The 16,023-nt window shown below is 45.6% G+C and overlaps 1 pseudogene; it reads left to right on the top strand.

Annotated features, from left to right (window-relative positions):
- The first annotated feature begins 2,882 nt into the window (after positions 1-2,882).
- Positions 2,883-14,882, top strand: LOC131923990 (10 kDa heat shock protein, mitochondrial-like; annotated as a pseudogene).
- The last annotated feature ends 1,141 nt before the right edge of the window (positions 14,883-16,023 follow it).

Genomic DNA, 16,023 nt, shown 5'->3' with positions numbered 1-16,023 from the left:
CGCCTGTTTGGGGGTGCTCCACTTAACGACCCATCACTGAACGACTCTATGAAGCACATTGGTCAGGATGTTGACGGAGACTCAAGGTCAAAGTCCTGATGTCTTTCCATGATGAATTCTGGGGTGAGAGAAGAGCCAGGGAGTGGGTATGGATCTGGTGACTCACAAGACAGTTTCCACAAAATGTTCTGGATCCCTATACATTCACACAGATCCTGCAAATACTTTATTGGATTTCATACATTTCCTGGACATTTGAGGAACCACATGGGCCTGTGTCACAGCATTCACAGACATGAGGATTTTTTTTTAACGTGCTTGGTTCTACCGAATTCAAAGAGACCAAGCCAGCATTGGAGGATAAACAAATCCTGCTCAAGAAAACAAGATTTTCTTCATTAACAGTTGCTAAAGGTGCTCCGGAATTTCTCACCTAGACATTGTTTGGTCTTCAGGCAGGGGCTGATGGTGAATATTTTTCTGAATGTACAATCCACCAAGCCATCATGCAAGCAAACCAAGGTCCTCGTCACTGGGATTATCCACAGCTTTCCTGACCCCTTCCCATCCTGCCCTGTGATCCTCGAGCCATGTACAGCTCCTGCAGAGACCACTGCATCTCCTTACATCCTTTGCTCCCTTGGAAGGGAAGACCCCTCCTGAAAGAGTCGGGGACCCACTACATCCTGCTAGGGAAACTTCTGGCCAGGGCTAGGCTTCCTGGTGATTAGGAGCTGGCAGGTTGTCAGGGATTTTCCAGTCTCTGACTCTTCTGGAGAAGCAACCCTATTTTTCATTTTAAGTGGGGACACTGAAGTGTCGCTGAAGTGCTGGAGACTGACAAATGGGGTCGGAGCCTGTTGGATGGAGCTGGACTCTGTATCATTTAAGGACACAGACATGCCGGCTTCTTCCCCTACGTTAACTTGGGAATATGAAATATGGGCTTTTGATTATGTTCCCCACATGCTCTCTTAGGCAGGAGACAGGGTTCTGGTCTTCGCTTCTCTTTCTGTCCCACCAAGGCTCTGTTGAGACGAAGGCTCAGCTGTTTGCTTGGTTATTCTTCTTCTGCAGACACTAGCACCTCAGGGGACACTGGGACTACGGAGACCTTCCAGTGTCGTCTCATCTGGAAGACTACCGCCACCAACAGCAGCAATACCACGCAGTGCTTTTCAGTTAATGGAACTTTCAACTTCGCCATCACTTTAACTTGATCTTGATTTAATCCTCTCTCCCAACAATCCCAAGATTAACTGTCTGAATCCCAGCAGGAATCAGACGAATCAGATGAAACATTCCAAGTCTTTGGCTGAAAATTAAAGATAGGACTGTTTCCAGAGACAGAGCAGCTAACAGGAATCTCAGTATTAGCTAATCCGAGCACAAAGTAGGAGCATGGGGGTAGGAATAGGATTTGAATATGTAAAGGAGAACACACACACACACACACACACACACACACACAAAAAAAAAAAAAAAAAAAAAAAAACACCCTGGAAAAAAAGGTGTGGAAAAGCAGCTAGCATCCCATGACTGGGGAGCAAAGCTTTGGGCGGTACAGCCCAGAACTCCAAGGGGGACACAGATCTTGGACTCAGGCCCCGATGGACAGGTGAAGCTACTGTTACCAGCTCTGGACAGCCTCACCATGAGGGTGATACAGGGGGTGACAGGAGGACCCCGAGACTGGATCCCGTCACCAGTGTCCAGGGAGGGGGGTGGCTACTGAGCGGACTGTGACAGGAGGAAGAAGCAAAGGGAGACACAGAGCCCTTCTGCTTCCTTCCGTCTTCTGGGCTCCTTGCAGCGGTCTACGTTGGCAAACCGGATAGGGTTGCCGGCCAAGGGGACATGCGAAGTATCAAGCTTGGGACCAGAGAGCAGGACAGAGAGGGACAGGTAAGGAGCTGAACAGTGTTAGCTTAATACTGAGCACGTAGCATGGCAAGGTTATAGGGATGGTACAAGAGGAAGAGTCAGCACCCCTGAGCCCAAGGGCAAAAGGACGGAATATGTCAGAACAGTGTTTGTCAACCTACAGGTTGGGAAACCCCTTGGGGGTTGATCAACCCCTTCACAGGGGTTGCATTTCAGATGTTTATATTACAGTTATGAAGTAGCAACAAAAATAATTTTATGGCTGGGGGGAGGGGGTCACCCCAGCATGAGGCACTGTATTAAAGGGTAGAATCTGCATTAGGAAGATTGAGAACCACCGGGTTAGAGGAGCTTTGTCAGGGCCCTTAGGGCCAGGCTACAGCACACGGGCTTCCCTGCAGGAACTGTGGACATCTATCTAAGTCATGACCATGCAAGGTGGGAACTGAGCAGGGGTAGGGGACCAACCTCCCCACCCCCCAACCACTCTCCCTTCCCACAGGCTGATCTGAAACTGTTACAGACTGGCCAAGCCAGGGGACAATATTTTGAACTTTCATTTAATAAAATAAGCAGAATCTGCTATATGCCTTCATCTGTATTTTCAGTTTGCCGTCTGAGAGTAACACTGGTAACAGCAAAATTGAAATACCTCCAAGGTAACCTACTTCAACTTATTCTCTCTCTCAAAGGCTCAGAAACGATTTGGTGTGAAGAAAATGTGCTTTTACTTTAAACTTGAAAAATCGGTGGTTTTTAGGCCGCTAAAATGCCCATAGCTGATTTTTCACCAATACCGAAATATAGGAGTGACTTAAGTGCTTATTACAGCTTCTCTTCGAGATTGTTGGGAAACCGCACTGGCTTCAGGCCCCTCCTCTGAAATGGGAAGGATGATAATGCGCATCTCACAGGAGGTGGTAAAAATGAAATGGGCAAAAACAGGGGAAAGAACTATGGGAAGATGGTTTCATCTACCTTCAGCTCTCCCTGGAGAGATGAATACTGTTGAAAATACCACCATTCTTATTACCACACATCCTCATCATCCTCATCATCCCTGCCATCCAATCACCTTTGTCATTACTGCCGTCATCACCAACATCATAACCATCTTAATTATCCCAGTCCTTGTTATCTTCACCATCATCACCACCATCATCCCCATCATTGATACTATCATCACTATAACCATTACCACCTCATCCTCACTGACACCATTATCTTTGCCACAGGTCTGAAATTTCATGGCCTGTGAGAATTTCCAAATTTTATGGAGCATTAAACCCTCTGGGAAGAAGCATGAGATGGGATTTGGAATCAGCGAGCATGGTTAAAATGTTGATGTTGTCACTGACAGGCTCCTCCTGAGTTTCTGAGTTTTCTGATTTGCAGGAGTGCTTACCTATTGCTGTTGAGTATTCTCCATAAGCCCCTCCAAATGCCTCCTTCTGCCCTTCTCTGTCCTATTTTGTGTACTCCAAAAATGATCTCTGTAGGCTAAATCACCCAGGGCCTCTTATATTCTAGTGTGCGTATTGACAGAAGGGATGGAAACACACATAGCAAGCTTAAGTCATCAGATTTAGGAGAGTGAGGGTGGTAATGGGTCCTGGAGAGATGACCTACGTGGAATGGTTGGTACTAACCTTCCATTTGACAGAATGCAGAATCACCTGGGAGATGAATGAGCTTCTGAACATGCTTGTGGTACATCATCTCGACTGTGCTTGTTGAGGGGGAAGGCTTGTCCACCACAGGCAGCACCATTCCCTAGATGGGATCCTGTACTGTGTGCGTGGAGAAAGGGACCTGGGTAGCAGCATTCATTCATCACTCTGTTTCTTGATTGTGGGTAGGATGTGAACTGCTGCTTCAAGCTCCTGGTGCCTCGACTTCCCTGCTGTGATAAACTGTACCCTCGAACCACAGTTCAAGCCTTTAGGCTGCTTTTGTCAAAGCTTTCTATGACAGCAACAGGAAACTACAACAGTAAGGAAACAAAAGGTTAGAGAAAAATGAGAAGTATTTACATTTAAAAACTATTACGATGAGCCAGAGAAACTAGGTACAAAACCATGTCTCTGTGTGATATCGTGTGTTTGCCATTCTAGATCATGCAAATCGACCTGGAGGGACAGGAAGCAGATCACTGTTGCCTGTGGCCAGAGATGAAAGACTGACCCCAGTAGGCATGAGGAAACTCGTTGCAAACAATTATAAACTCTTACTTGGTAACAAAACTGCCTTCACCTATATGGGCAGAGTTCATTGTGGGTCAATGATGCCTTACTAAAGAGGTTTTTGAATATCCAAGGAAGGGACTGGGATGATAGCTTAGCTGGTAGAGTGTTCGTGTAATAAGCATGAAGAACTGAGCTCCATCCCCCAGAACCTACATGAAGAGAAAGCCAAGCTGGGTGTGGTGGCATGCACTTGTAACCCCAGCACTGAAGAAGGAAGTGAGGCAGGCAGATGCCTGGGGTTCCATGACCAGCTTAGTCTAGCCTACTTGACAAGCTCCAAGGAAGTGAGAGGTCCTATCTCAAAAAATAAGATGGACAGCACCTACGGAATGACAGCTGATGTTGTCCTCTGGCCTACACACACACACACACACACACACACACACACACACACACCATAAAGGAAGATATCTATCATGGACTTATGACTGTGGTGTTCTATAAATCTGTTTAACTTGAGAGCACGTGATGTGGACCAGAGAACGCATCCACCTCGCTCACAGATGCCCACCTGCTATTTTACAAGCAGCAACAAGAGCTGAGCTGGAGAAGGTTCCTGAGGACAGGGCTTGTCTAGAAATGCTAATCTTGTGATGACACGGCTCTTTACAGATATAAGGCCCAGGAGTACTGAGAGAAAGGAGAGGACACAAAGCCAACTGTCTCTGGGACCCAGCAGGGATCTCATTTAAAGTAAAAGGGGCTTTATGCAATAGACTGTGGAGTTATGCGGCTTAAAGGGAGAGAGAGACTGTCGGTGCGGCCGCCGCCGCCACAGTGAAAGATGCTTGCAAGCCTTTTCAATTTTGGTTCCTTACTTTATAAACTGAAACTGATAATAGCATTCAAATGGCAAATTCTGAAGACTCCAATTGCTACTAAGAAATACTTCCCAAGACAGGACAGCCAATGTCTATTGACTCAAATGTAAAATGTGTTTGAATCACCAGCTTCGTGCTAACTGAGACATTTAAAACAATGCAATTAGTTCCCCGAGTTTATGGAGCTAAACAGAGTCTGTCCTCCTCTTACTGGTCCAGCAGCTATCAGGCTGGCTGCATCCCAGATGTACCTGCAGAACTTTTATAGAGTGCAGACTCCCGACCCAACCTTTAGACCCTGTCTCGGGAGGCCTGGATGGTAAGGGGCTCACAGAACTATTTCCATGCTGCTGCCTAAGGAGTGCTCTCCAGAGCACCAGAGCTGAAAGGCAGGGTGAAGGAAATGGCCTGGGGGTGGGATGGGGGGGGCGGGCTGCAGAAGAAGCAGAGGGGCTGGCTGGAGACGGCTGGTCTGGCAGGAAGCACCATAAAAGAACAGAGCAGGCGCTGGGGATGTGAGCTAGCTCATGAAGCTAGCTATCTAGAACTATGAGAGGCTGGGGGGTGGGGGGGGGGGTGGCAGGCAGACAGGGACGAACACCACTGCCTGCTGAGGCGCAGGCGCCATCTGTGTCTAGCAGACAGAGGGGCAGAATGAGGGCAATGGGAAGACAAGCTCAGGTGCAGGTCCATGGAGGCCGCGGTGACGTGCTGGTGTTTCATTCAGGGTCCAACTGGAAAGGCCTAGTTGGGGTAGCCGATTCTCACACTTTTAAAGGTCCTGTGCCTGCTGCGTGGAGTGTGCGCCCTACGAAGGGAAGGGTGAAGGCAGACAGGAACTGGGGTGGAACGAACTCACCCCAGAACTCCAGGGTTCAGAAACGAGACCCAAACTTGTCTAGATCTGCTCTTGCTGGCAGTCCAAGGAGACAGGTGGGGCAGGGGAGAGGCCTCAGGCCAACACAGTTCTAATCACCCCTGGGGGGGAATGTGCTGAATCTACTTCTACTGCCAGCTCGGTCCCTAAGGATGGGGATGGCTCCTGGATTTAGGAGGAAAGAGTCCTCAAAACCGCTGGGGTCCCCTGGCTCCCGAGCTGTGTTCTGTGTTCTCAGACGTTGTTGCGGGTCCTCAGTGGTGTCATTAGGGGAGATGGCTGAGAATGCAGCTGGTAAACATCATTGCCTGTCCTCTCTTTCAGCGGCATGGGTCCCTGGTGGTCCCCCTGCCTCCCTCCTTTCAGCTCTCACTGGCTTCCCAGGCCCCGGTGCCTCTAAACCCCATGTGACCAGGCCCACAGGGGCACTGGTGGCTCTCAGCTCCATCGGGGCTCTCAGCTCCATCGGGGGGGGGGGGGGGGGGGGGAAGGGGGAAGAGAAAGGCAGAGGGACGTGGTTAGATGGTCATTCTTTGTGACATCTCTGAGCTTATTTCATCTCATCACCCTCCAGGGTGGCCAAGACGGTCCCCTAGCTGGACTCCTGGTGACCAGCCTGATGCCTAAGAGGGAACCTCCCTTCCACTTTCCTGCCAGTCCCCAGACTACAGCCTGAAGGGAAAATTAGACATCCACAAGATTGTGTCTTCTCCAATGGCTCATTCAGACTGAAGGGCAGGCTCCACTTCTGAACTGGAGTCTTACCACTGGGCATTGGTATAATAAGCATTTCCTATTTTATGGTAGAAATGTATAATCTTCCAGGCTAATCCTTGCTGCGTAAATGGAAACCAAAAACATTTATATAAGCTATTGTCTCCCTCAAAGGCAAACTCTGAACCCTCCTGTCTTTCTGCAAAACTCTATTTTTTTTAATGTCAGAAATCAAATCCCCACTTTTTTTTTCTTGCATTTTTGAAGACAGAATCGGGAAAAAGAGAAAAGCACATTGCTTTTTCCAAATCACGGCTATCTTTGCTCCTGTGGGAAGGTATCCGGATGTTCTGGGTGAGACAGCTGTAGTGGAGTAGAGAGCAGGAAAGACAGAGAAGGAAGCAGAGAAGGAAATATTTCCTGAGCAGAACCTCCAGAATTGGCCAATGCACCTGACGATAGAGGGAATGAAGGAAACATGTAGGAGTGATAATCACACGGTGGGCCGCTTTCTGGTGTGAGGACTCTTAGGGCAGAAACAGGCTAATGTAAGCAAAGCAGGGGCTCTGTTCTCAAACAACCTGAAATTCCAGCCAAAGAGACGGGGATGGAAATTTGGGAGCCGCCAGCATACAGATGGTGTCTTAACGTTGAGCACACAGAACGAAGACAGTTCCTGGCTACGAAGGACCCAAAGTTAATGTGGATCAACTCTTCGGGACAAAGAAGGATAAACAAAATCTCAACCAGACCCCAAGTCTACCCCAAGGCAAGCTCTCAGGTTTCACAGAAGATTTAAAAATCGGGCCCAAAAAATATCCGGGGAAGCGGATGTAGGAAAGGAACAATGCCCACTCCAGAGGCTTTGACTGGCAGCCGATAAAAGGATTGTGTTGTTTGTTTTGTTTTTCGAGGTAGGGTTTCTCTGTGTAAGAGCCCTGGCTGTTCTGGAACTCATTTTGTAAACCAGGCTGGCCTCGAACTCATAGAGATCCGCCTGCCTCTGTCTTCCAGTGCTGGGATTAAAGGTGTACATTGCCACGCCCGGCTCCGATGAAAGGATTTTAACACACGCACATTCTAGGCCAGAAACCATCTGGAGGGTGGGCTCTCCAGGTACTCAAAATATCCCAGGGTTTAGTTTGGAGCGCTGCATCTTCACGTTTTTTGTTGGGTGGGATCGGGAAGAAAAGAATTCATAGACCTCTTTAACTTGATTGCCAGGCAAGGATGAGGAGAACAGAGAAATAAGAAGTAAAACAAAACAAAACAAAACTTAAGGCTATTTGCAAGGGAACAGCCCCACCTGCTGAAACAGGTTTCCATGAGTTACAGAGGACTGGGAAGTTGAGTTCATTTTCAGGTTTACTACAAACAGCAACCTTCGCGCTCCCTCTAGAGGCCAATAGCATAGATAACATCTCTGCCGAAGAGTCCTAAAAGCGGCAGTTTCTTTATTATTAATTAAATTTGTTCTTAGACAATTTCGCACATGCGCGCAATGCATACTGACTATTCTCCCTGCGCCCTGATCCCAAATCTCCCTACCACCCATGTCCATCGCCATTTCCACCCTTCCCTCAAATCTTTCTTTTTATGTCCATGTCTTCATTCATTTTTGTGACCCACTCAATTTGGAGCTGGAGTCTGGTGGGCTGAGCTGGAGCCTGGTGGGTACACAATTAAGGTTCAGTGGTAAAGAGCAGGGCTCTGTGGACCCCTCACCCTCCCTTGATTGATGGACTGGGACGGTCTGGCATGGGCCCGGCACAAGTAAACGCAGTTACTAAGAGTTAAGGATTGCCAGGGTGGAATCTGGTCTAAGGGATGGCATTTCCTTGCCCTTCACAATGTCTTTAAAATTTTACGTTCTGCCTCCCGCCTCTTCCACAATGTTCCCTGATCCTTGAAGGAAGTGGCGTAAATGCCTTGTTTAGAGCTGATGCCTTTTTCTCTCAGCAGCATGCACAGCTCGCTAAGACCCTTTGAAGGCTAGCCCGTCGGTGTGGGGATGGGAGAGCCAGGCCGGCTCAGTTTCAGCTTGCCTTCTTTACATCATACAACCAAAGTGGGCCGTGCCTTCTACAGTATGCTCTTATCCTCTTACTTCTGGTTAGGCAACCAAGAGAACGGACAAGAGCCAGTATTGGTTAGGGGGCCTCCAGTGTACCCTGGCAAGCTCCAGCATAGGCATCCCACATTTGGAACTGGGAACTGTATTTAGTAGCACACGTTTCACGGAGCAGCCCCCATTGGACCAAGCAGAATCCTGCCCTTCGGTCCTCTTGTATACGTTTTGTGACAAGGCAGCAGGTTTCCTTTGGCTCTTTGTCCAAGTTAATCCTCCCTTCTTCAACACTGACCTCATCTCCCCAGTCCTCCTGCCTTGTTTAAAACGTTCTATCCACAGCATTTCCCCCTCCATAATTTTATTCTACCTATGTTCTTACTCTCCCCGCATCACTGAAGGCAATCTTCCCATGACCTGTTCCCAGTTTCTAGGCTTTCACAGGTATTCCTTCTCCTTGTTCAACAAAGAACTTAAAAAAAACAAAACGAGAACTAAACTAAACACCAAGAAAACAAACAACCCAATTAAACAATAGAGAAGAACTAAACAGAGAGTTCTCCAAAGATGAAAGGCCAGTGGCAAGAAAACACTTGAAATGGTGTTTGGCATCCTCGGCTTTTAGGGAAATGCAGACTAAACTATTTTAAGATTTCATCTTAGGTTGGGTTTTAGTGCTGTGATGAGACACCATGACCACAGCAACTCTTACAAAGGAAGACATTTCATTGTGGTGGCTCGCTTACCATTTCAGAGGTTTGGTCCATTATCGCCAAGGCGGGAAGCATGGCGGTATGCAGGTAGACATGATGCTGGAGAAGAAACTCAGAGTTTTACATCTTAATCCACAGGCAGGAAGAGACCGTGTGCCACACTGGGTATAGCTTGGGCTTAGGAGACCTCAAAGCCGGCCCCCACAGTGACACACTTCCTCCAACGAGGCCACACCTCCCAAGAGTGCCACTCCCTGTGGGCCTAGCATTCAAACAAATGAGTCTATGGGGGACGTTCTTATGCAAACCGCCACAAGGGGTATTTATTAGACTGGCTTGCAGGATATGATATGGATAGTCCAACAACGACCGTCTCAAAACAGAGAGGCCAAGAAGAACCTAGGAGTTACTCAGTTCCCATGGCTGGATGTCTAAGTAGTCACAGTCTGGCACTGAAGGCCCAGAAGATCCCAGGAGAGCTGCCAGCGACCTTCATTTCACATTGGAGGGCAAAAGCTAGGCCCTAATATATCAGCAAAGGAACGCAGCAAGGTCGATAAACCTGCCAACAAGGGGGGGGGGGGGGAATGTGGGCAAAAGCAAAGATTCCTTCTTTCGCCTTTTATCTGGGCAACCACTGGAAGGTGCTGCCCACATTCAGGGTGGGAAACCCCACTTCAAATAAGCTGATCAAGAAAATCCCTCACAGAGGTGCCCGGCAGTTTGCCTTTTAGCTCACTCCAGGTCTAGTTAAGTGGACAGTGAAAATTAGCCATCATAAATAGCATCAACAACTAAGGCTAGTATGGTGATATTTTATTTGTGCTGAAATGTGATTTTATTTGTATGTTAATAAATAAAGTTGCCTGGGGGTCAGAGCTAATAGCAAGCCATTTAGCAGAAGTCTGGCAGTGGTAGCACACGCCCTTAATCCCGATCACATGGCAGGCAGACTCTCTGTGTGTGCAAGGACACAGCCAGCTTGGAGACACATGCCTTTAATCTCAATACCAACCATAGAGACCTGGAGGTCTGTATAGACAGGCAGTAACGAGGAGGTCATGTAGTTGGGTTTAGAACCAATGAGAAGGCAGAACAGAAAGTCAATAAAAAGACAGACACACAGGAAGTAGGTCTCTTTCTCAGGGGAAGGACGGCAGCGGCAGCGGGTGGTAAGAAGGTGGTCTCAGCTCTTGGCTACTGCTCTCTGGTCTCTGGGCTTTTAGCTCTGCATTTGGCTCTGTGTTTCTTATTTAATAAGACCGTTCAGAATTACAGCTACAGGCTGGTGTGGATATGGGGAGAGTGGAAGATAGACAAGTACTTTGGAAGTCAGTATGGGGGTTTCTCAGAAAACTGAAAATAAAACTACCATTTGACCCAGCTATACCACTTCTTGTTATATACCCAAAGGACTCTGTACCCCACTTGAGATACATGAACGTGTATGTGCATTGCTGGTCACTGAAGCAGCAAAGAAATGGAAGCAAGCTAGATGTCCATCGGCTGATGAGTGGATAATGACATGTGGTTAATGCACACGATGGAATTTTATGCAGCTGTGAAAAAAAATGGCATTCATGAGGGAATGGATGAAACTGGAAAAATTTATACTGAATGATGTAACCTAGACCCAGAAGGACAAATGCCACATGGTCTGTCTCATAAGCAGATGCCCGCTGCAGTTTTAATTTGTGGGGCATCTTCAACACTTTAGAACAAGTCAGTATTAAGATAGAAGGGGAAAAATAAAAGCAAAAACTTCCTATGCCTCTGCCCCTTCCTATATACTCTGAAATTTGACCCCCCCCCCCAAATAGGCTTTACTTTGTAAGCAAAGCCGCATCTGTGGCACTAACAAATACTTAATCCTGACCTCGTGTGGTGAGGAAAAGATGCTATAGAGCACGGCCTCTACTCATCGTCCTGCCTGGGCCGTTAATCACATTATCTGCATGAAAGGACCCTTTAAATGGAATTCCTCTCACCCCAGTGAAAAGTCATTCCAGGAGGACACTCTTTGGACTTTGTTTTGGGTTTTCTGAAGCTTTTAAACAAGGCATCATGATTCCTAGCAACGTTGGCCTCTGAGTGTAGATCCACAGGAAAGGTAAAGTGCCTCATAATTCTAACAGTTCTACTCTGGCAGTAATCACCATGTTAGGATCGGTCCACCTGGATCCTGCAGCTGCATTTCAGAAACAAGTCCTGGAGTTTAAACCTTGATGAAGCCAGGGCTCCGTTTCAGGACAGTGATTGAGGACAGCACCGAGGCCACGCTTCTAAAGCTCCATCCCTCCCGCCCTGATGGTTTTGCAATGAACAGATACTGTTGATAGTTGAACAGAAGGAAGGCGTAATAACGTCTCATAGCAGTGGGTTCAGTTCAGGTAAGTGTTTCATAAATACACAGCCGGAAGGTGAATTTCTCTAGCTTTAAAGATGATTGCTGCAATAATTGACTATTCTTGAGGAACAAACATCAGAACATCATCCATCTATGGCCGAAGGCAATGAATAGACGCCATGAAGTCCTCTGGCACATTCTAGATACTGTGAAAAAGCACACTGACAAAGTATAAAAGAGGAAAAAGGGAAGTTTAAAGGCATATAAGTGTCATCTCAAATCAGTGGGACAAAGATAACTTTTTTTTTTTTTTTTTTTTTTTTAGATGAGCTTCCACTATATAGCTCTGGCTGGACTGTAACTCACTATGTAGATCAGGTTAGTCTTGAACTCAGAGATTCCACCCGCTGCCTCCTGAGTGTGGGGATTAAAGTTATTCACAACTATGCCTGACCTAAGACCAATTTTAAAAAGGGATATTGTCTTCGTTAGGGAAGAAAGAGTTTATTTGGCTTACACTTCCACATTGTTGTTCATCACTGAAGGAAGTCAGGACAGGAACTCATACAGGGCAGGAACTTGGAGGCAGGAGCTGATGCAGAGGCTGTGGAGGAGGGCTGCTTACTGGCTTGCTCAGCCTGCTTTCTTATGGAATTCAGGATCATTTGCCCAGGGGTGGAACTACCCACAATGGGCTGGGTCCTCCCCCATCAATCACTAATTAAGAAAATGCTTTATGGCCAGATCTTAGTGGAAGCATGCTCTCAGTTGAAGTTACCGCCTTCCGGATCACTCCGGTTTGTGTGTCAAGCTGACATAAGACCAGCCAGCACAGGGATCAAGACAAATGAGAGGCCATTGGAGAAAAGGATAAAATTACATCTATGCTTCACGCCACTCAAAAGAATAAAGTCCACGTCTATCAGGGATTTAAGTGTAACAAATAAAACTATGCAAAAAAACGGTCAAAAGAAACCATGGATTTCTCCAATTTTGGAGTAGAAACTAAGATTTAAAATACAAAGGCAATACACAATATTGATAAGCCGGCCACACAAAATAAGATATAGTGGAAAGGAAATAAGCCTGATAGAAACAAGCAAAAGACAGTCGACAAACACGGTGTACATATATAATTACGCCACACCTAATTACACCTCCCATGTAAAGAGACAACTGATAAACACAGTGTATATAATTACACCACACATATCCCTCCTATCTAAAGAGTTCTTGAACATTAGTGGAGAGAAAACAATATAAATAGACGAATCATACCTAAATGTGTCAATGACCCTTAAGTACATGAAAATAAGGATGGGTAGAATATGCAGACAAAAACAACACTACAGTGCTATCTCTGACTTATTGGGCAGCATATATATATTACAATGTATTCTGTAGGCACAGTTGTGGGAAATGACTTTACATAATTAGTGAGAATGAGCATTGGTGCACCCTTCTGGAAGGAAATCTGACAACGCTCAATGATACTTCATGAATGAAAAAGGAGTGAGACAATTACTTACTTCTATCCAGTCAGATCATAATGAAATAAAACAAGAAATCAACAGCGGGAGAAACCACAGGAGCTACACAAACACTTGAAGATAGAACAGTTCATTCCAAATAAGCACTTGCTCGTGGAAGAAATGTTTTTAAATCTTAGAATCAAATGAAAACATTATAATTTACCCAAACCCCTGGGATATAGCTAAGGCAGGAGAGGCGATTTTATAGTCATAAATACTTAATAAAAAAAAATGAGAGTCGGCTGGAGAGACGGCTCAGTGGTTATGAGCACTTTTGGCTCTTGTGGAGGTTGAGTTTTGTTCCCAGCACCCACATCAAACACACATCATGGCCTGTAAATCCAGCTCTAGGGGAGCTGATGCCCTCTTCTGGCTTCTACAGACACTACGCTCGTGTGCACATAGCCATACACAAATATGCACACATGTGAATGATTAAAAATTAAATAAATTTAAAAAATCAGAGTGCTCTTGGATTAATAACCTAATAGTATACCTCAAGGTCTTAGAAATCAAGAAAAAAACAAACACAAATGCAATAAATGGCAAAAAAAATAATAAAGATTAAGGCACAGTCCGTGAATTAGAGACTGTAAGCATAATACACAGAACTGAACAAAGAGTTAGTATTGTGGAAATTTGTTTAACTGTGCAAAGATGTATTACATTTGTTTAACTATGTAAAGATGTGTTGCATTTGTTTAATTATGTAAAAATGTGCTGCTGTTTTACCTTGCCTGCCTAAGACAGTGATTGGTCTAATAAAAAGCTGAATGGACAGTATCGAGGAAGGGGGTATAGGTGGGACTTCCAGGCAAGGTGAGTAAGTAGGAGGAGGAATTTAGGATGGAGGAAGAAAGAAAAAGAGATGCCAGGGAGATGCCAGGGGCCAGCCAGACAGACACAGAGGAAGCAGGAAAGTGAGACATACAGACTGAAAGAACAGTAAAAAGCCTCAAGGCAGAACATAAATGACTAGAAACAGGTTAAATTAAGTTAAAAGAGCTAGCGAGACAAGCCTAAGCTAAGGCTGAGCATTCATAATTAATAATAAGTCTCCATGTCTTTATTTGGGAGCTGGTTGGTGGCCCAAAGAAAATTCCAACTACAAGTTAGTTCCTTGAAAAGGTAAACAAGGTTGATGAAGCCCTGCCCAATCTAATCAGGAGAAAGAGAAAGAAAACTAGGTTTAATAAAAGTGCAGGTGAGAAGGAGATGGTGCAACAGACTCCAACGAAATCCCAAGAATCATTAAAGAAAACTCCCAAAACTTGTATTTCAAAAATCAGAAAACCCCAAAGGACTAGACAGATTCCTAAATATCACGACCTACCAAAATTAAGTCAGGAGAGGCTCTCCTTGCAGCGGCCTGAGTTCAGAGTCTGAGCTGCAGTGGCACAGGTCACGGCTGGACAGGCTTTCAGAAAGTTTCTCCTGCTCTTTGACAGAGTACTGGTTAAAAGGAGTGCCCCGGAAACTGTAGCCAGAGGTGGCATGATGCTTCCGGAAAAGTCTCAAGGACAGTAGTGGCTGTGGGATAGGGTGGAGAGATGCAGCCAGTGTGAAAGTCGGAGACCAAATTCTTCTCCCAGAATACGGAGGCACCAAAGTAGTTCTAGACAACAAGGATTATTTCTTATTTAGAGAGATGATGACATTCTTGGAAAGTATGTGGACTGAAATCACTGTTGAAACGGTGTTACACGAAGCGGCCCATTCCGCTGACATTCTGAACTCTTCATCATGTAAATAATTTCCATGCCTCCCTTTTTTTTTTTTTTTTTTTTTTTTTTGGTTTTTTTGAGACAGGGTTTCTCTGTGTAGCTTTGTGCCTTTTCCTGGAACTCACTTGGTAGCCCAGGCTGGCCTCGAACTCACAGAGATCCGCCTGCCTCTGCCTCCCGAGTGCTGGGATTAAAGGCATGCGCCACCACCGCCCGGCCCATGCCTCCCTTTTATAGCAAACTGATGATGCTAAACTAATGACAACCATTGTCTCTGGAGTTTAGTTTCACTGTCCTGTTAAAACATTTCCAAATAAAATAATGTAAATGAATGGACAAACAAACAAAATTAAGTCAGGAATAAATAAGCAACTTAAGTAGATCCACAATGGGTGATGAGATTGAAGCCATAGCAACAACGGAAGTCTTCCCCGAAAGAAACCCCTGGTCCAGATGATTCACGGCGGAATTCTACCAGACCTTTAAGAAGAGCTGTACTTCTCAAACTGTTCCATGAACTAGAAATGGGAGAGAAAACACCAAACTCACACTCAAAGCCAGTATTGCCACGATACCCAAACTGGAAAAAACATAACCACCACCAAGTAACTGTGGACCAATTTTCCTAATGACCATAGGTCATAAATACAAAAATTCTCAACCAAATACAAGCTGAATTTAAAATTAATTTTACAATGTGTATCGTGACCAAGCTGGTTTTTATCCCAGGTATGCAAGTTTGGTTCAATCTCTGCAAAGGAATAAGTGTAATTCAGCTTACAAATACAGAAATAGACTTTATGGCAAAAGTCCCATGATTTATCTCAACTGATCCAGAAAAGGTCTTTGACAAAGTTCAACATCCCTTTGGGGTAAAAGCCCATAGTCAGCATCAAATGGGGACTGGGTGAGACTGAGAGAGCATTCTCTAAGATCTGGAGCCAGACCCAGGTGCCTACTCTCTTTTATTCAAGATAATGCAGCAAGTCTTAGACAAAGCAGTGAAAAAAAGAAAAAGAAATAAAAGCAATATAAGAAGTCAAATTATCTCTATTTGCAGATGACATGGTCCAAGACTAACAAGACCCTAAAGACTG

Source organism: Peromyscus eremicus, chromosome 14, assembly GCF_949786415.1.
Source record: "Peromyscus eremicus chromosome 14, PerEre_H2_v1, whole genome shotgun sequence".
Classification (NCBI taxonomy): domain Eukaryota; kingdom Metazoa; phylum Chordata; class Mammalia; order Rodentia; family Cricetidae; genus Peromyscus; species Peromyscus eremicus.
The sequence above is the reverse complement of the archived record's forward strand: the minus strand, read 5'-3'. Positions and strand labels throughout refer to the sequence as shown.